The following is a 21,103-nucleotide window of genomic DNA, read 5'->3' on the forward strand; positions in this document are numbered from 1 at the left end:
CCATTAACTGATATCCAGCATGAGAGTTAAAAAAGGTACAAGTGCTAAGGTTGTCTGTGACAACTTAATTAAGGCAAATAAACTTAAACAGGAAAATATCCTCTTCTCAACTTCTTTTCTGTAAAACTTCATGATGATAACAAGTTTTAGAGGCCCATAGTAAGCATAGCAAGTCTAAGTATTTCACCAGTAAGTTTTGACTAAAATAAGCCAGAGTTCAACTTACTTCTATCTATGTCTATTTTCCCTGGATAATATCTATGTTTGATTGTAGGGAAATGTAAAAATTAAAAGGAGGGAAAGAAAAGTAAAACATGGCATGTGCTTCTTAAAAAAAAAAAAAAATGTATCTTTCTTAAATATCCTGGGAATTAACTGGACAACAGACTATACCTACAAATAGTTTTTCCTTCTTCAGATCAAAAGAATATTTTCCACAGCTTGAAAGCACAGAAGCAAAAAGAGTGAAAAAAAAGTTCTTGGGAAATGAGTAGTAAATTTGCCATCTTAGCTCTCAATCTTCCTGTGTTTTTGTCTTATTTACTTCTTCTCAACTCTCAAGCCTAGGTACAGCAATAAAAATTTTGTATACCTGTGTGTATGGGAAGAACAAGAATTCTCACCCACTTTTAAAAGAACAGCACCAGGGCAGCTGTCCAAACAAGTTCTTTACTCTCCGCTGCTACATAGAATTCACTTTCCTTTCATTTCCTGATGCAGACCAAACCTCTGCTAACCTTCTCAACTGCCTGAACCACCAAGTCTCCTTTCATCAGCCTTCTTCCTATGAAGCCCAGTTTTCTTTTGTTCCCACCTCACTAGCAGCAAGGAAGAAAAATCTTTAGTCAAAAAGAGAAAAAAGCCAGCTGCATACTATATTGGGACTCATGCATGTCACTCTTTCTCCACTAACAGGAACCAGTATTAGGGGCTAGCTCGGCCTAGCAGTGGAGGCTAGGTGGTAGGGAAAAAAGGACAGAATGCTGGGCCTTCAGTCAGGAAAACTTGAGTTCAAATACAGCCTCAGACACTACTAAGTGACAGAGAGCCATTTAACTTGTCTGTCTTCAGTTCTACATCTATAAATGGGGATTATAATAGCCCCTACCTCATAGAATTGTTGTGGAGATCACATAAGATAATATCTGTAAAGTGCTTAGCACAGTAATTGACATGTAGCAAGATATTTAATAAATAAAATAAAAGTGGATTCTTTTACTCATCCATTTCCCCCTCCCTCAACCCAGGGAAACTATGACTTAGAAAATTTAAGTTTTCACTAATCTCTAGCTCTTGTTCCTTGGTGCATGGCTTATTAAACTTTTTCCACTCCTGACTCTTTTTTGTCCAAGAAGCTTCTAAATGATCCTGGACATATAAGTACATAAAATAGATATGCAAATGAAACATTTACTGACAACAAACAATAATTTTATGACCCCCTCATTCAGTTATGAAACCCCACATGCACATCACAATTTAAGAAGTTGAGTCTTATAGCAGTCCTCCACCCCTTTCCCCCCAAAAAAGAAATAATCCTAAAACCTTAACCCAGATAAATGTAACTTTTGTGGTCTGGAGATTGGAGTCCCTCTGTATATCTACAATCTTGCAACGTCTTTGTTTGGTTCAAATGAAATGACATTGTTAAAGTGCTTAGCTACCTGGCACATAGTAGCTCCTATATATGAAGGCTGAAATTTAAAACACTGTGTGACAGAAACAAGGTAGTAAATTGAGTTTAGGTAAAATGTCAGCAATAGTACACTGCAGGTTAAATAGGATTTTGAGGACTGGCCTACTGAAACAAATGTATCTATTTCAAAAGGTATCCAAGCAACTCTTTGATGAATGTTTGCTTCACAATTTGTTTCTAAGCTGGATGATGCTGTATAATATTGTATTAATGTTCTGGACATCTTGCTCACTTAACATGGTTTAACAGAAAATAAAAATAAATATAACCAATTATGTTTAAATCATCTTATGAGAACAAAAAAGATTTCTGGAAGGCCAATGACAATTCTTACATAATAGTGCCATCATATAGGGGAGAAAACTAGGAAACAGATATACCAATCATTGTTTAAGTCAAGCATTTGGGACAGCTAAATGGCATAGTGAATATAGCACCAGCTCTGGAGACAGGAGGACCTGAGTTCAAATCTGACCTCAAACTCTTAACTCTTACTAGTTGTGGGACCGTAGGCAAGCTACAACCCCAATTGCCTCACCAAAAAAAAAAAAAAAAAAAAAAGCAGAAAATTTACTACAAATATTGGATTGTGAAAACAAATTTTCCAATTTATTATTCTACCAAACATGGCAGCACCTATGAGATATTAAAAATGGCACTAACAATTAAAAACTATTACAAGAAGTATAATGGCAATAACTATCATATATGGTACTTTAAGGTTTGCAAAGCACTTCACAAATATTATTTGGGGAAAAAAATGACATTTCCGTCCTCATTTTATATATGATAGAACATGGAATTTGTCTGGAATTACAATTAGTCACTGTTCTGAACATGATTTGAAGTTATTTTTCTCTGACTCCAGTTCTGATGCTCTATCCACTGTACTGTTCACTTAGCCTTAACTTAGTAAATGTGAAATACATTTGGCCCAGAATAAAATGACAAAACAAAACAAAGCAAAAATTGCCTTATAAAACATAAGATGAAAATTTCATCTCAGCTACAAGGTCACCAGCAAGATGCCACAAGACAAAGAGCAAGTTAATAGCCAATTAAGAAAATAATCCCAAAACAAGGGTGTAGAGACAAGAACATAATACATCTTTGGTAAAACTCTGTAGTACTCTACATAATGGGCAAGAGAATTAAGAATAGATCATAGTACAATGAAATTAATGTAGTAAATTTTAATCAAGAGTTGAAATATTTTCTTTATTATAAATTCACCTTTTTTTTTCCTTAAAAAGTGGATAGCTGATACTGATTCCTATTGAGAGTAACATTAAGCTTTACTTGCCTGGCATAGTGCTCTCAGAGGCTGGATTTAAAGAAGGTAGATGAGCTGGAAGACTCTGGAAGTGAGTGAAGCTAATGACTGTAATTTTGCCTCACTCGAACCCTATTCATGGGCAAGTCAAGAGAATTTCATTTGTGAGTGATTTATAACACAGTCTAACTTGTAAATGTCATGTTTCTAGTATCAGCAACTGTCACGAGGGCCCTAAGTGACATCTAAAGATAATCATGAGCAGGAGAGAGGAATAGTTATTCTATTTTTCACTAACATAATGAGATGCGGATACCCTTATAAAAGAACTGACAGAAAATAAACGTTAAAAATTATAAGCTCCTGCCTTGTATTTCTCATCTCCCTCACTATACCTGCTGTAGGATCACTGAGTTGCTCAATACATACCTGCTGAATGATTGAAATGCAAATTGGTTTTGCATATAGGAGCAATATTTTCACCACCATTTTATGAATTAAATTGCCATTATGAAGGATACATGAATATACATACAAAATAATCATCAAGCATTTATTAAGCAATTACTAAGCATCATGCTACAAGTGAATGATCCTTCCTCTCAAGGAGGATACAGTCTGTCAGTAAAGACAAAATACAAAAGAAAGATAATTGGTACTGAGAAATATGTTCCCTAAATTCTCAAAAGGTCCTTAAGGACCTAAAATAGCAAAATCTCAAAGTAAAAATCCACTTTACCACTTCCTTATATAGAGGGTTTAATAATTTATCTATTCATATTGCCATAAATATTAAATTACCAATATTATTTCCAGAGAAGAAAGAAAGCCCAAGCTTCATGATGGGCACTAAAAACTTACAAAGTTGATTACATTTTTGTTCCAAGATGTTAATGCTGATCATTGATTCTGAAGCTGTAGAGTAAGAAAAATACACTGAATCTGGAACTGGAAGATTTGGATTCAAACTCTGCCTCTGCTATTTTCTGTGTGATTTGTGTGATTGAGCAATTCACTTTTCCTCTTCCAGCCTCAGTTCTAAATTTTCTCTAAGATTTTTGCCAAATTTAAATTGTAGCCCTGTTAAAGATTGCTGAAAAAGAGTAATTCATGGTGTTTGTCTCTCTTACTCCTGATTGTTTAAAATCTATTAATAGTCATAGATAAAGGACATAGAGTTGAAAGGAATCTTGGTTTTATGGATTAGTCCCTCATTTTATAGTTGAAAAAATTGAAGCTCTGTTAAGTAACTAAAGTCAAAACACATAGGTACACAAAGTAGCAGAACCAGGAATGGAACTACTATTTTCATTATATTACAGGGTTTTCCATTCTGGCTTTTCTTTTTTATGCCTGTTCCTTTTTAAGTTGTGGCATACCTAAAAGTCTCAAAAAAAAAAAAAAAAAAAAAAACCTCAGTGAACTATGGTCAGTCCTCAGAGCCACAAAAACTTAAGATCCAAATCCTGTCTCTGATACACAGTGGTTCTGCAACCTTGGGCCAAGTCACAATCTTTTAAAGATTCTAGGTAATTTTCCAAGATTCTAAGTTCTATACCTCTCTAGTAGAGGAAATTCCTCACTCAGGAGTTCCCTAAATCAATGAAATCAAAGGTTCAAACCTCCCCTTACTCAAATGACCCACTTCAGTCATACTAATTTTTAAGTTGCTCATCTTCTAACTCACAATTGTTCCATCATTTAAAATAATTTTAAAAAATCTTTTCACTGCTTTTAATTAATATCTTAGTTTGGAATAAAAAAAGTTAAGTTATTCTGACTTGACCCTTTTCTCTTAGGATCAGTAAGTGGGAAAGGCTTCCCATATCTAAGCAAAAAGCACATTTCTGATCCTACTAATGAAGTTTCCTCTTAAATATAATAAAATAGAATTTTACAGATATTAATTCTACCATTCTGATCTAGAGCTCATGTGGTATGTATCTCTACTTTAAGTGAATGATACTATATATGAAAATTTTTATTTTATAAAATTTTATAAAAAAATTTTAAATAAAATTTTATAAAAGTCTATGTGTGGAGGATTATTTGATGAAAGATTTTCAAAAGAATTTCAAAAGAATCTTTGAAATAACAGATTCTCCTAATAGATTTTGTCAGTTGGCTAAAGGTGTCCTTGACACAAAAAAGGTTAATAAACCCTAGATTCAATCAAGAAATGACAAGCAGAATGATTTCAGAGAGACCTGGCGAAACTTATATGAAGTGATGTAAAGTGAAATGGGCAGCACTAGGAGATCATTATACACAGCAACAACAAGATTATACAATGATCAATTCTGATGGACGTGGCTCTCTTCAACAATAAGATGATTCAGACTAGTTCCAATGATCTTGTGATGAAGAGAAACATCTACATTTACAGAGAAGAGTGTGGATCACAACATAGGATTTTCACTTTTTTGTTGTTGTTGTTTGCTTGCATTTTATTTTCTTTCTCACTTTTTTTCTGGTTTGATTCGATTTTTCTTATGCAGAAAGATAATTGCACAAATAAGTACGCATATATTGGATTTAACATATTTCCAAAATGGTTAACATATATTGGATTACTTGCCATCTAGGGGAAGAATGGGGAAAGAGAGGGCAAGGGTTAATGTTTAAAAATTATCCATGCATATGTTTTGGAAAACAAAAAGCTTTAATAAAGAAAAAAAGAAACTCTAGATTCAGATACAAATTACACATAGATATGTGTTGTAATTCAGGAATAACTGAGGAAGGTGAAAGTCCTAACAGCTTGAGGGACTAGCGTCCCTCAAGGAAAAGAAAAAGGAAAGCTTTTTCAAGAGTACTGAATATCTTACACTAATGATTGAAAAAAAAAAAAAAAAGTCCTATCAGATATTCATATTGTACAAGAGGTGGCCTTGGGGGAATTAGAGATACAGTCATCCACTTTAATAAATCACTCACTTGAGCTATATAGCCAAGCTTCAGTTTGGAGATTTTAATATAGTAACTTCAGGTAGATACAAGTAGCCAAACAAACAAACAAACAAACAAACAAAAAATTCTATGTCAGGCCCCTAGAATCAGAACCAGCTCATGTCAGATCAGGGGGTATAGGGGCTCTGGATCACAGGTTATGCACTTCTCATGTAATATAGTGGACAATGGATAATGTGTTGTCAAATATCATCTTGAGTCTATAGATAAGACTCAAGGAGACAGACTCGAGTTTTAACTAAACTTTTCCTCTTTTCTTCAATAGCCTATACACTCCTTAGCACAACAAGTGTATTGCAACAGCCTCCTAATTGATCTCCTTGACTCAAATCTTCCCTCTCCAATGCAGCCTCCACATAACTGATAAAGTAATATTCTTTAAACACAGGTCTGATTCACTTCATGAACTTTCTCAAAGTTATTGTGGATCCAATGGCCTCCACTGCCTACAAGATCAGCTTCACTATTATATTCCTTCATACAAATTATATTTCAGGCCAAGTAGCCCACTTACTAGTTTCTAAATACTACATGCTACCTTCTATTTCTGTGCCTTTCTATATTGTCTCCATGCGGGTATGTATTATACCTCTATAGCCTCTGACTATTATCATTGCTTATTTTATTCAAAGTTCTGTTTCCATTCTTTTTCTAACATGAGACCTTTCCTCAACTCTTTTTTTCCTGAGGCAATTGCCCAGGATCACACAACTAGGAAGTGTTAAGTATCTGAGACCATATTTGAACTCAGGTCCTCCTGACTTCGGGGCTGGTGCTCTATCCAGTGTGCCATCTATTAGTGTAGCACTATTACTCACAAGACATTAAGACCTAGGGCTCTAGTATGCAGCGGTTTATGGAATGTCAAAAATCATCTAAGGTCAAGTTCGAAGAAGATGAATTCTAATCTTTATTAAAAATCTATATTAATGAGAAAAGGGATTTAATTACATACTGAAGTATTATAGGAGAAAATATATTGGTATCGCCTGGAACACTACACTCATAATATGTACACTCAGCTAGGTGATATAATGCAAAGGTATCAAACGTAGTCTACAACATTCCAGGGTTCCAACTGAATTAAAATGTAATTGTGATAAAAAAAAAAATAAAAATAAAATAAAAAGAGGGGCAGCTAGGTGGCGCAGTGGATAGAGAACCAGCCCTGAATTCTGGAGGACCAGAATTCAAATCTGATCTCAGACACTTAACACGTCCTAGCTGTGTGACCCTGGGCAAGTCACTTAACCCTAGCCTAAAAACAAACAAATAAATAAAATGTAATTGTGAAATACTTAATAAAATATATAAAATTACAAAACAGCATAATGTTAGTATGTGATTTTCTAAATGGCCCACAGAGATTCTTATACTTTAGTCAACCCTCTTCCTATTTCAGCCCGATTCTACTGTTGGAATAGATAAGAGCCCAGGACCTATAATCAGGAAGACTAGAATCTTCCTCATATACTTACTAGCTGTATGAGCCTGAACAAGTCACCTAATCTGTCTCAGTTTATTCAACTGTAAAATGGGTATAAGAGTACCCATTTTCCAAGATTGTTATGAGGATCAAATGAAGATATTTACAAAGCATTTAGTATAGTGTCTGAAATAGTTTCCTTTCTCTCTCCATTTCATTTACCATTAGATCCATTTCTTTGGTGGTTCTGGCAGGAGTGTGGTAACTATGGTAACTGAGTACAGGGGGAAGAGGAATGGGAATATGTGTAGTATATTAGTAGCTTACAAGAAATAGTGGTTAAATGAATAGAGGGGGCCAAAGAGGTAGGGGTTCTTCCCCCCCCCCGCCCCGAGGCTGGGGTTCAGTGACTTGCCCAGGGTCACACAGCTAGGAAGTGTTAAGTGTCGGAGACCACATTTGAACTTGGGTCCTCCTGAATTCAGGGCTGGTGCTCTATCCACTGCTACACCTAGCTGCCCCGAGGTAGGGGTTCTTAAGAAGTAACTAATCAGTATGACAAATTGGCTCTTAACTTTTTGTGTCACTTTTCACAATATGGTGAAGCCTATAAACTCATTCTTATGTTTTAAATGCATAAAATACAAAGCATATGTTTACACAGAGTATAGCAGTTAATGAAAATAAAGATGCAATTTACCCTTAAATAGATCCAGATTCTACTGAGTATATATGTGGGTTAGAATGGTCACTAAAGTAGAGGAGGAATAGCTATGGTTCCTAGAATATAGAAGGAAGAGGTTTTGAAGATATTGATTCTTTTGTGCAGTAACTGCATTTATAATTCTGAAATGCAGCTGAGTAGAAGGTTTCAGGAAATATGACTGGTACTGTTTATCTCAAGCAGGGAATGGTAAACTAGAAAGAAAATATTAAAGTGGGAAGAAAAGAATGGCGAACTGTTGTTAGATGTGTGTGTGTGATTATAATTCAAGTCTTTGAAAGTAGGACTATTCATGTATCGCTTTTATTAAATAAATAAAACTCTAAGCTCCTTGAGGTGGAGATCATATTAATATCTTTATATATTTACAATGTCTAGTACCCATAATGGCAACTTAATGAATGTTTGGTGAACTCTATAACAAACTGAATATGGTGATATATTCCAATTTGCCAAAAATCTGCCACACATGCAGAAGACATTGTTTAAGATCACAGCTCTGATATCATACTAAACATATAAAAGAACAAACTTCTAAATTTCAGAAGTGTAAGGTATAATAGCATTTATAGATTTAGTTTTTTGGAATAAAACCTAAAATTGTTTCATACACAGAAAGTGATATGCTATGTTATAATTGTTTTACAGAAGGGGTTGCTAAACAATCAGTAGATTTTAAGTTAAGTAGAACATGACATTTTCAGACCTTGGCAGTCTTACTTTAAGCTAGTTTTTGGAGGTAGGGATTCCACATAGTAAACCACAACAACAACAAAAAAACTTCCAGAGGTGACTTTTAAGTGTAACTTGTGTTCCCAAAAGGTGTTCTGATCAATCTAGATTATAGGACACGATGGAGGTTATGATGGCTGAGGTATACTGTTGATGGAGCTGTAAACTGATCCAACTGTTCTGTTTACCAAATTGGAATTGTGCAAGAAAAGTCTTCATGTTCTCTAACCTGCAAACTGTCATAAACTATCCATATAGCCTTTAATCCCTGAAGATTCTACTACTGTACAAATATCCCAAGAAGTCAAAAATAGAAATGAAGATTCAATATATATCAAACTATTCATAGCAAACACTTTTGTGGCAACAAATTGGATTATGGTTAAAAATACAGCAAAGGAATCAAAACAATAGAGTGACTAATATATAACGTAAGTGAAAATATCAATAAAAGTAAGTAGATGAAAATCCAGCAAAGGATCTACAGGAAATCCAAGGAAAATCCAACACTGAAGCTGACAATAGGGGAAAAATATTCCCAAAAATTTGACAATGATACTGTATTTATTTCTAAACAGGCATGAAACATTATTCAATAAGAACAGCAATTTATCAGTTGAAACTGACAAATGCTCCATATTATGCCAGTCCTTGAAGAAAGGAGGAGAAATAAAACAAAAACGAAGCAAATGAAAAATGGTACAGCTGTTGGGTTTAAGATTTATAATTTATGATTAACAAAATTATTTCTGCTTTTACTTATAGATGGTCTTTAATGTAATTAGTTTGAAATAAATAAAAGAATGCTATTAGTCAAATGATGTCTGAAGACAGGGCAACCTGGCTATGCATGGGTTTAGGGACGTAGTCCAATGACATATATATAGACCTAGATTAGCAGTATGTCCAAACTTAGGAATAGGTACTAGCTAAGGCACAAGTAGGTAAACATGATCATACAGGTATTACTTAGGCTAATAAGGATTCTCTCTTAAGAAATGTAACAAATGGTAGACTGTCTGAAGGACTACAAGTGTTAATCAAAATTTCATGAAGTTGGTTCAATGGAGAAAAAAGCATTGGATATGGAATCAGAAGAACATTGATCCAGAGCTGGAAGAGATCATGACTATTACCTAGTTAAATCCTCTTATTTTAAAGAAAAAGAAATTAAAGCCCAGAAAAGTTAAAATATAGATCCAAGATCACAAGGATAGGAACTGAATTTGAAAGTTAGCTCTGCTACTGATATCATAATTAAGTCACTTAGCCCATATGAGCCTTCATTACTTCAGAACTTAGAAAATGAGGAGGGATGGACTAGATGACCTTCAGCTATATCTAAATAAATCTATAAATGGTAAAAATGGAATCTGACCAATTTTTACATGAATTTTTAAAGGTGAGATCAACTCACCAAAGAGAAACATCTTACTTTCAATACTTAGTATACTTTGATACCTCCTTTCTCCAACATTCATTTTAGAGAAAATCATTCAAGAAAAGAAATTTTAAAAAAATTAAATCTAAGACAGGATAATACTTCAGTATTAATAAAACATCCATAACATCATTAGTGTAGACATTCACTCTCTACTTATAAAAAATTCCAACTGCTCTGCACATTTTTAGTAAAAATAATCTTCAGGAGATGGAATGGCTATAAAACAAAAATCCCCAAACCATCCCACACCTGCTGGCTCATCTCACAATGAGCCTTTCCAAACTTAGCCTGCCTAATCCTCACGACAACATACTATCACTGAGTTCATCCTCAAGTCTTTCTAACTAAGTGGTTCTATCGGAATGTGTCCTCTGCAAGCAGAAACTTCAAGAATCCAGGGTCACTTCCAGCTCCCATTTTGTCATTGAGTTGTTTTAATTGTGTCCAACTCTTTATGACCCCATTTGAGGTTTTCTTAACAAAGAAACCAGAGCTCCCAGGGATCACATACTAAATGTTTGAGGCTGGATTTGAGTCTTCCTACTCTGGGCCTGATGCTGTACCACCTAGCTGACTCACATTTATAGGGGAATTGAAATAGAACTTTAGGTACGTAGATAGGAATGGAAAGAATATTAGACTTAAGAGTCAGGAAGACCAAAATTCAAATCCTGCCTGAGACTTTTATTAGCTTGGTGACTCAGGGTGAGCCATATATTAAACTCTCTCAGTCTCATTTTCTCATCTGTAAAATCTTTGTCACAGGATTGATCAATAAGATAACATGTAAAGAGATTTGTAAAAACCTTAAAACTTCATACAAATGTTAGCTATAATTATTATTTCTGCTTCAGTGGATGTAGATGAAAAAACTATTATAATTTCTCAATTTGAAACACAGCTAATCCCATTTATGCAGAAATCAGGCATCTCGCAACTGCAACCTTGAAAAAGTGATAACTATAATGTCTAAGAATAAAATAGATATAATAAATCCTAAGCTTTAGTTCAAGCTGCTATTTTTTTTTAACATAAAATCCTTAACAAACTTAGTTTTCATGGGACCAACTATAGTTCCTTAAGACTTAAAAGGAAAAATTCTACCCACCTCCAGGGAGAAAACTAATAAAGACTCAAAGTACAGACTGAAGCAACTTTGCTAACATAGAAATCTATTTAGCTTCACTAAACATATTTCTAAGTTTTTCTTACTTTGTCAACAGATAGGGGAAAGGGAAGAAATAGTACTGAAACTGAAAAAGAAAAAAAAATTATATTTACAAAAAACCCACATATGACTAGAAGCAAAAACTTGAAACAGAATTAAAGGTAAAGGTAAATAGAAAGAATGAAGGTGACAACAATGATCTTTTTAAAAGTTTTCAATATTTTATTTTTCCAATTCATTTTTGTAAGACTTTGTGTTCCACATTTTTCTTTCTTACTTCTCCCTTCCCCAAGACAGCAAGTAATCTAATATAGGTTAAATATATGTGCAATTCTTTAAAACATATTTCCATATGACAACAATGATTTTGACTAAAACATGCTATAATATATTCAATTTCCTCTGTTTATGAAAGTTAGTCACATACTATTAAAAATGTTTAAAGTTTGATCCTTTCGGTGGCAATTCACTTATGTAGAGTTTTTATATATTCTGATTATGGTAGATAACCAGTACTGTTGTACTTTGTAAAAGTTTCCTAAAATATCAGTATGAAATTGATCAACTTATGCAAAAGACTCCTCAGGTCCTCCCCCCAACACTTTCAGAGATCTAAGGAAAAAAAATTGAAATTAGAATAATTGAGTTTTTTTTTTCCTTTTAAGATAAGTATACGTGAGAAAATTCAGCCAGTATCTGAAAGCAAATTATTATCTTAAAAGTCAAGAGGCAACTATAGTGTACAAGTCAAGAAGACCTGAGTTTGTTTCCACCTCTGATATACATTGGCTGTGTCACCCTGGACATGTCATTTAGCCATCGAAAAAAATCAAGTTGCAGAGAATGTAATTACCTGTACTGGTAAGAGTTTTTTCACCTGAGAATTCCTTGGATCAATAAATTCACAGATCCAATCCCTATCCTGAAGACAGGGATTTATGATATGGAAAATATTTTATTTATCTTGTCATAAACATAAACATCAAGTTTTCAAGTTCTTCTTGACCTGAAATTCCATAAAATAAAATGACAATATTTCTATAATACACACAAACACTCTCTTATTATCCTGTCCTATCATAACAGGATCATGGCCTACCTGGCTGTTTAGCAAGGAAAATTTTGGAAGTCTGCACAATCTTTTCTAAGAGAAGGCCCCAGGAACTATGTGCTAAGTGAACTTTTTATCCTTACTTAGTCTATAATAATCTACTTTTAAAATTTATTCTGATGAATAATTATTAAAAAAAAAATCAGTATTCATTATACTGACACTACTAAAACTGTGTCTCAGGGATAAAATTTTGTGTAAAGTAGTCCTATAATAACATTAATACATATAATGAAGATGTCTTTTAAGCATCAACTTATTGCAGATTAAAATGATAGGGACCGGAAGAAACAGAGAATTTAAATAATATTTCTGTCCACATGGAGCTTATAAGTCTACTATTGAGAATATCAAATTTTTTTTTTTTTTTTTTGTCATCCAGGGTGGCTATTCATTTTATTAGCTCAATCAATGGCCATCCCTCTTCAATTATATCTCCACCATATCTTTTAGATCAGTCTCCTTTCCACTTACACAACCACCCTCCACCACATCTCCTTGAACTACTCTTAACAGTCTCATAATTAGTTCTTCTGTCTTAGGTTTCTTTGTTTTAAGTCACCCTGCCAAAGTGACTAAAGGGCAGGTCTAACTACGCAATCTTCTTGCTCAAAACTCAAGTGGCATCTCTGCTGTCTTTAGGATCATATCCAAATTCCTCTGTTTGGCATTTACTGTTCACCATCATCTAATCGCTGTCTACCTTTCTAGGCCAATAATATGCTAATATCTTTCAAACACTTTCTGGTCCAGCCGATTCATAACTCCTTATTCTTCAAATGTGACATTCCATCTCCCATCACTGTTCCTTTGGCTCAGGCTTTCCATATCCTAAAATGTACCCTTCCCTTTTGCCCTTCCTCTGTCTCTTAAATCCCAATTTTCTTCAAAGATTATTAGTTCAAGAGCCACTTCTTACAAGAGGTTCTTTCTCATTTCTACAACTGATAATGCCTCCCCTCCAAATGATGAAATTATCATGTATTTATTTTGTTTATTTTGTACATGCTTAAATGAATGTGCAAAGCACATTCCTCCACATTCCCAGGAAATTTTTGTTTTTGTTTCTTCAGTGCCAAAACAGTGTATATATTTAATAATACTTGTTAATTTGGAGATATGATAGAGAGTTTAGAATAATAAAAGGTAAATTCATTAGAGATAACAGAAATTGTTTTTCAAGATGTGAGTTTTTTTTTCTTCTCCATCCCCATAATTTAAATAATAGAATCAGGTTATAGGATTTGATTAATTTTTCCCCCCCAAAGAAGATGAAAAGGGTACTGGTGCTATCAAATATTTATTAGGTTATCACTAGCTTCTGGGACCATGCTCAGGGTACTATAAGGAAAACAGTAGAGCCTTTTTTTTTTTTTTTTTTTTTTTAATAGTTCACATGATAACCATCTTACAATGAAATAACCCTGTTTTCAAAGAAATACTTTACTTTATAATGAAGCTTTACAACATGAATATCCTTTATCAAACACTGTGTCCTAATTTTTGGTTCTGAGGAATAAAAAGATAAAAAACAGCATAATGTTCAAGTAGTTTAACATGAGAAAATATAGTTCTGGTATAGATACAACCCAGTTTCTCTTATTGGAAATGGGGTTTATTCGTAAATATCAAAACTCTTTTTTGAACTCATTTTCTGCTGGTGCCAGGTCTTGGGGTTGTTAATAAATTATATGTTTCACACATACGGTAGTCTTTTTTTATAAGTTTAATTTTGTGTTCAGGCTTTAAAGGTATCCCCTTATCCTAGAATTATAAGATCTGGTAAACAAATATGCATTCTCTTTATTTTATACAATTAAATATTGTACTCTTTTGACCATCTTTAGAGTAAAATAATCCTGATTATTTTTTAAAAAGCTATTTATGCTAAATTTAATATTTAATCATCAACTCAAGTCAAGCAATCAAAAACATTCATTAAACATCTACTATTGTACCAAGTACTATGCTAAGTCCTGGGGATACTATAAGAGGCAAAAGATAGTCCTTGTCCTTAAGAAACTCACAATCTAATGGGGAAGACAACTTTGCAAAGAAATACATTCAAAGAGTTTTCTGGTTCTAAGATGATAGAGAGAAGCCAAGAAATTACTTGAACTTTCCCTAGTTACCCTTGGAAACAAAAGTAAATCAAACCTCTGAAACAATTCTAGAGTAAGAGAATCCACAAAAAGACAAAATGAAACAATTTTCCTGTCCAAGATAACTTAGAAGGACTTCAGGAAAGGCCTGACTCACTTGGGTAAAAGGGGAACAGAGTCCCTATACAGACAGTGTTCAGGCAAGCCAGGGGGAAGCTCTTGGCCACAAAATAGAGCAGCAACTAAACCCCATAGTCTAGTACCAACCTGCAAAACTGCCAACTCAGGAATCACAGGAACTGCCCTGATATACTAGAACTAGAGGGCAAAATAGTCATTGAAAGAATGCACTGATCACCTCCTGGAAGAGACCCCAAAATGAAAACTCCAAGGACTATTGTAGTCAAATTCCAGAATTACTAGGTCAAGGAGAAAACATTGAGAGCAGCCAGAAAGAAACAATTCATATGTTAAGGAGCCACTTTTAAAGGATCAGAAGGGCTTGGAATATGATATAAATAGGATGAAAGAAAATACAGTTAGTAATCATAATTGTGAATGTGAATGAGATGAACTCCCCCATAAAACGGAAATGGATAGCAGAGTAGATTAAAAAACAGAATCCTTCAATGTTTATAAGAAACATTGAAGGAGAATAGTGAAGGAAGTAAAGCTAGGTGGTGCAGTGGATAGAGCACCAGCCCTTAAAGTCAGGAGGACCTGAGTTAAAATCTGACCTCAGACATTTAACACTTCCTAGCTGTGTAACCTGGACAAGTCATTTAACCCCAATTGCCTCAGCAAAAAAGAAAAAAAGAAAAAGGAAAAAAAAAGTAAGAAAAGAAACGAAACAACTGAAGGAGAGAAATACAGAGCAAAGATAAAAAGCTGGAGGAGCAATCCTGATCTCGTACAAAAGCAAAAATAGATCTAATTTTTAAAAATTTAAAAAAAAAAAAAAAAAAGGAAACCACATTCTAAAAGGTACCACAGACAAGGAAGTAATACCAATACTAAACATATATGATCCAACTAGTATAACATCCAAACTCTTAGAAGTTTTGGAAAAAAATATTGAATAAATCATCAGTGAACTCCCTTGGATCTCTAGGGCCAGATGGATCTGCAAATGAATTCAACCAAAAATTTAAAGAATAATTAATTCCCTTACTATACAAAAAACTTGGAAAATGGATAGAGTCCTACCAAACTTCTTTTTATGACACAAATATGGTACTGATACCTAAATCACAAAATCAAAATAAAGAAAGAAAATTATAGACCAGTTTCCCAAACGACTATGGATGCAAAATTTTTAAAAGAATAGAAAAGAGATTATAGCAATTTATGACTAAGATAATATACTATGACCAGGTGGGATTTATACCAGGAATTCAGGGCTAGTTCAATATTAGGAAAACTATTAGCATAATTGATTATATCAATAACAAAAAACAATAGAAATCATATATCTCAACAGATGGAAAAGGTTTTCAGAAAATACTGCATTTATTCCCATTAAAAACACCTGAGAATGAATAAATGGAACTTTTCTTAAAATAAGTTTTATCTATTTAAAATCATCATTAACCATTATCTGTAATAAGCTGGAAGCCTTGCTAATAAGATCAGAGATGAAACAAGGATACCCATTATTACCATTACTATTCAATATGGAACTAAACATGTTAGCTTTAGCAATAACAGAAGAAAAAGGAAATTGAAAGAATTTTAAGTAGGCAATGAGGAAACAAAACTATCCCTCTTTGCAGATCATATGATGATATACATAGAGAATACTAGAGAATCAACTCAAAAATACTTGAAACAATTATCTTTAGCAAAATTGCAGGATATAAAATAAATGGCACATAAATCATCAGCACTTCTTATGTTACCTACAAAACCCAACAGCAAAAATAGAGAAATTCCATTTAAAATAATTGTAGATAATATAAAATATTTGGGAGTCGACAAACCCAGAATTACATAAACACATTTACAAGATACTTTTCACATGAAATAAAGTCAGATCTGGAAAAATATCAACTGCTGACTGGTAGGCCAACTTAGTTTAATAATAATTTTTAAAAGATAATTCTAACTAAATTAGTTTACTTATTCATTACCATACCAATGGTACTAAACTATCAAAATTTATTTCATATAGCTAGAAAAAATAATTACAAAGTTCATCTGGAAGAAAAAAGCTGAAAACGGAATGGATATCCATTAGTTGGAGAATGGCTGAATAAATTATGGCATATGAATGTTATGGAATATTATTCTTTTTTTGTGAGGATCAAATGGGATATTTGGTTTTTTAAAATTTATTATAGCTTTTTATTTACAAGTTATATGCATGGGTAATTTTATAGCATTGACAATTGCCAAACATTTTGTTCCAATTTTTCCCCTCCTTCTCCCCCCAACTCCCTCCCCCAGATGGCAGGTTGATCAATACATGTTAAATATATTAAAGTATATATTAAAAACAATATTAGTATATATGTCCAAACAGTTGTTTTGCTGTACAAAAAGAATAGGACTTTGAAATAGTGTACCATTAGCCTGTGAAGGAAATCAAAAATGCAGATGGACAAAAATAGAAGGATTGGAAATTCTATGTAGTGATTCATAGTCATCTCCCAGAATTCTTTCCCTGAGTGTAGCTGGTTCAATTCATTACTGCTCTATTGGAGCTGATTTGGTTCATCTCATTGTTGAAGAGGGCCATGTCCATCAGAATTGATCATCGTATAGTATTGTTGTTTAAGTATACAACGATCTCCTGGTCCTGCTCATTTCACTCAGCATCAGTTCATGCAAGTCTCTCCAGGCCTTTTTGAAATCATCCCGCTGGTCATTTCTTACAGAACAATACTATTCCATAATGGAATAGTATTGCTCATGGTCTTGTGATGGAAAGAGCCATCTGTACCCAAAGAAAAGACTGTGGGAACTGAGTGTGGATTATAACATAGCATTTTCATTCTCTAATTTTTTTTTTTTTCTTTTTCATCTGATTTTTCTTGTGCGGCACGATAACTGTGGAACTATACAAGAATTGCACATGTTTAACATATTATATTACTTGCTGTCTAGGGGAAGGAAGGACGAAAGAAAAAAAAATTGGAACACCAAGTTTTACAAGGGTAAATGTTGAAAATTATGTATGTATTTTGAAAATAAAAAGCTCGGGGCAGCTATTTAGTATAGTGGATAGAGCATAGTTTGAAGTCAGTAGGACTTGAGTTCAAATCTGACCTCAGACAGTTAACATTTTCTGGCTGTATGACCCTGTGCAAGTCACTTATCTTCAATTAGGGAATGAGGGAGGGAAAAGAAAAAGCTTTATTTTAAAAAGAATATCAAGGCAATCAGTGAGAAGAAAAAAAAAAAAAAAAACAAGCAAAGGAAAAAAAAACCTGGTTATACCAAATCTGAAACTATATTATAAAGCAGCAATCATCAAAATTATTTGGTACTGGCTAAGAAACAGAATCTAGATAGAAACAAATCAATGAAATAAATAGATTAGATATACAAGACAGTTGTAAATGACTCTAACAAAAACTGCTGAGAAAACTGAAAAACAGTATGGCAGAAACTAATAATAGACCAACATTTCACACCTATACCAAGTAAGGTCAAAATGAGTATGATATTTAAACATAAAGAGTGTTGCCATAAGCAACAAAGGAAAACAATAATTAGTTTACCTGTCAGATTTGTGAAGAAGGGAAGAATTTATTACCAAGCGATAGAGAACATTATGAAATACAAAATGAATAATTTGGTTACATTAAATGAAAAGGATTTTACACAAACAAAACCAATGCAACCAAGATAGAAAGAAAATCAGAAAGATAGGAAGTAATTTTTACATAAAGGCCTCCCCAAATAAAGAATTAAGTATATTTTTTTAAATTTTCCCCCCATCCCCTCCCCTAGATGGCAACCAATCCAATATATCTTATACATGTTAAATCCAATATGTGTAACCATATTTATATAATAGTCTTGTTGCAGAAAAATCAGATCAAAAGGGAAAGAAAATAAGAAAACAAAATGCAAGTGGACAACATGAAAAAGAAGGATGTTATATAGTGATACAACGTTCAATTCCCACAGTCTTCTCTCTGGATGTAGGTGGCTCTCTTCATCACAAGATCATTGGAACGGGCATCAATCATCTCATTTTTGGAAAGAGTCATGTTCATCAGAATTGATCATTGTATAATACTGATCATTTCACATGTTCATCAGAATTGATCATTGTATAGTATTGATCATTTCACTTTGCATAAGTTCATGTAAGTTTCTCCAGGCCTCTTTAAAATCATCTTCCTGATCATTTCTTACAGAACAATAATATCCTATAACATTCCTATACCATAACTTATTCAGCCATTCTCCAACTGATGGGCATCCATTCAGAACTGAGTAAAATTTATAAGAATACAAGTCATTCCCCAATTAATAAATGGAACAAGCAGTTTTCAAATAAAGAAATTAAAACCATCTGCAGTCATATGAAAAATGCTCTAAATCACTATTAAGATAATGTAAATCAAACAATTCTGAGATACCATCTTACATTTATCAGAATGGCTCATATAATAGAAAAGGAAAATGACAAATGTAGGAGAGCATGTGGGAAAATTGGGACACTAAAGCATTATTGGTGGAGTTGTTGTGAACTTAACCAACTATTTTGGAAAGCAGTTTGGAGGGATACTCAAAGGGCAATCAAACTGATTATACCCTTTGATCCAGAATTGCCACTAATAAGTTTTATATGCTAAAGAGATCAGAAAAGAGGGAAAAAATACCTGCATGTACAAAAATATTTACAGCAGGTATTTTTGTGGTGGCAAAGAATTGGAAATTGAGGAGAATGCCTATATACTGGGAAATGACTGAGCAAGCTGTGGTATATGAATGCAATGGACTGTGCTATAAGAAATGATGAGCAGGTAGATCTCAGAAAAACCTGTAAAGACGTACATGACACTGACTTAAGTGAGCAGAACCAGAACACTACACACAATAACCGCAAGGCTGTGTAATGATCAATATAACTGACTTAGCTCTTTCTCAGCAATACAGTGATCCAAGTAGATTCCAAAAGACTAGAGATGGAAAATACTATTCAGGATACAGAAAGAACTATGGAGTCTGTATGTTTATCAAAAGCATACTATTTTAACTTTTTTTGTTTTTTTTTTTCATGGCTTTTCCTTTTTTTTCTTTCTTTTTTTTCCCACAACATGACTAATGGAAAAATATGTTTGTTATTTGTCCTTCGTTCTCAGAGGAACATGACATCATGTGATGCCATGATAAGCAAGTGAATTGGATTTAAGTGAATGAGGGCTATGCAAGATCACCTGCCTCACCTACTCTCCAGAACCATCTGGGTCCAGTAGTCAGATACAGATCAGGACAACTGGAGATGGCCCTGGATGCCACTGGGGGACCTTGGTCTTTTAAAGCTAAGGTCTTTTAACAGCTCTCAGTTTGACTAAAGCCACACCCACATAGTAATGAAGACTAGGTAGAAATTGAGATGGCCTCTTTACCTAGTCAAAAAAACCCCAAACCCAAATAATTAAATAAATGTTTAACATAACTACATATATATAACCTATATTAGATTGCTTGCTTTCTCGAAGAAAGGGTAGAGGGCAGAAAAAAATTGGAGTGGAACTCAAAATATTAAAAAAAAAATGCTGAAAATTATCTTTATGTATAATTGGAAAATTTTATATTTTCAAATTTTATATATGAATGTATGTATATATATATATATATATATACATGTATATATATATATATATATATATATACATACACAAACATACACCAGCATTCTTTTTAAAATTTATTCCCATTCATTTTTATATAATTGGAGTTAGTGCATATTCTATTCTTCTGGTTCTGTGTTGTTGTTTTACATTATTTGATATAAAAGTCTTTCTATATTTCTTTTTATTCCTCATGCACGTTAACTGTTCTATAGTATTTCACCTCATGAATATGAAATGATTTAACCTTTCCAGTTTTTTCAACTACAAACAATGATTTAACATATATTTTAACCTATTTAACATGTATTGGACTATCTGCCATCTAGAGGAGGGGGTTGGGGGAAGGAGGGGATAATTTGGAACAAAAGGTTTTGCAAGAGTCAATGTTGAAAAATTACCCATGCATGTTTTGTAAATAAAAAGCTTTTTTAAAAAATACAAATAATGCTGCCATTTAAAAAAGAACTTTTACAAGATAGCTTAAAGCTGGGCGTGACAGTACATAGTGAAATCCTAGTTATCTAAAAGGCCAAGAGCTTACATGAGCAGCAGGATGTCTGCACTTAGAATGAAATCATTATAGGGAAAAAGGAGAATAAGAGGACCAGTTCAGATTCAAGCAGGAAAAGGAACAGGGCAAAATT

At 33.4% G+C, this 21,103-nt stretch overlaps 1 protein-coding gene across 2 annotated transcripts in view; it reads right to left on the reverse strand.

Annotated features, from left to right (window-relative positions):
• Positions 1 to 21,103, reverse strand: part of COPS2 (COP9 signalosome subunit 2) — a 51,262-nt gene that overhangs the window by 22,232 nt on the left and 7,927 nt on the right. The window lies entirely within an intron of this gene.

Source organism: Sminthopsis crassicaudata, chromosome 2 (genome assembly GCF_048593235.1).
Source record: "Sminthopsis crassicaudata isolate SCR6 chromosome 2, ASM4859323v1, whole genome shotgun sequence".
Lineage (NCBI taxonomy): Eukaryota > Metazoa > Chordata > Mammalia > Dasyuromorphia > Dasyuridae > Sminthopsis > Sminthopsis crassicaudata.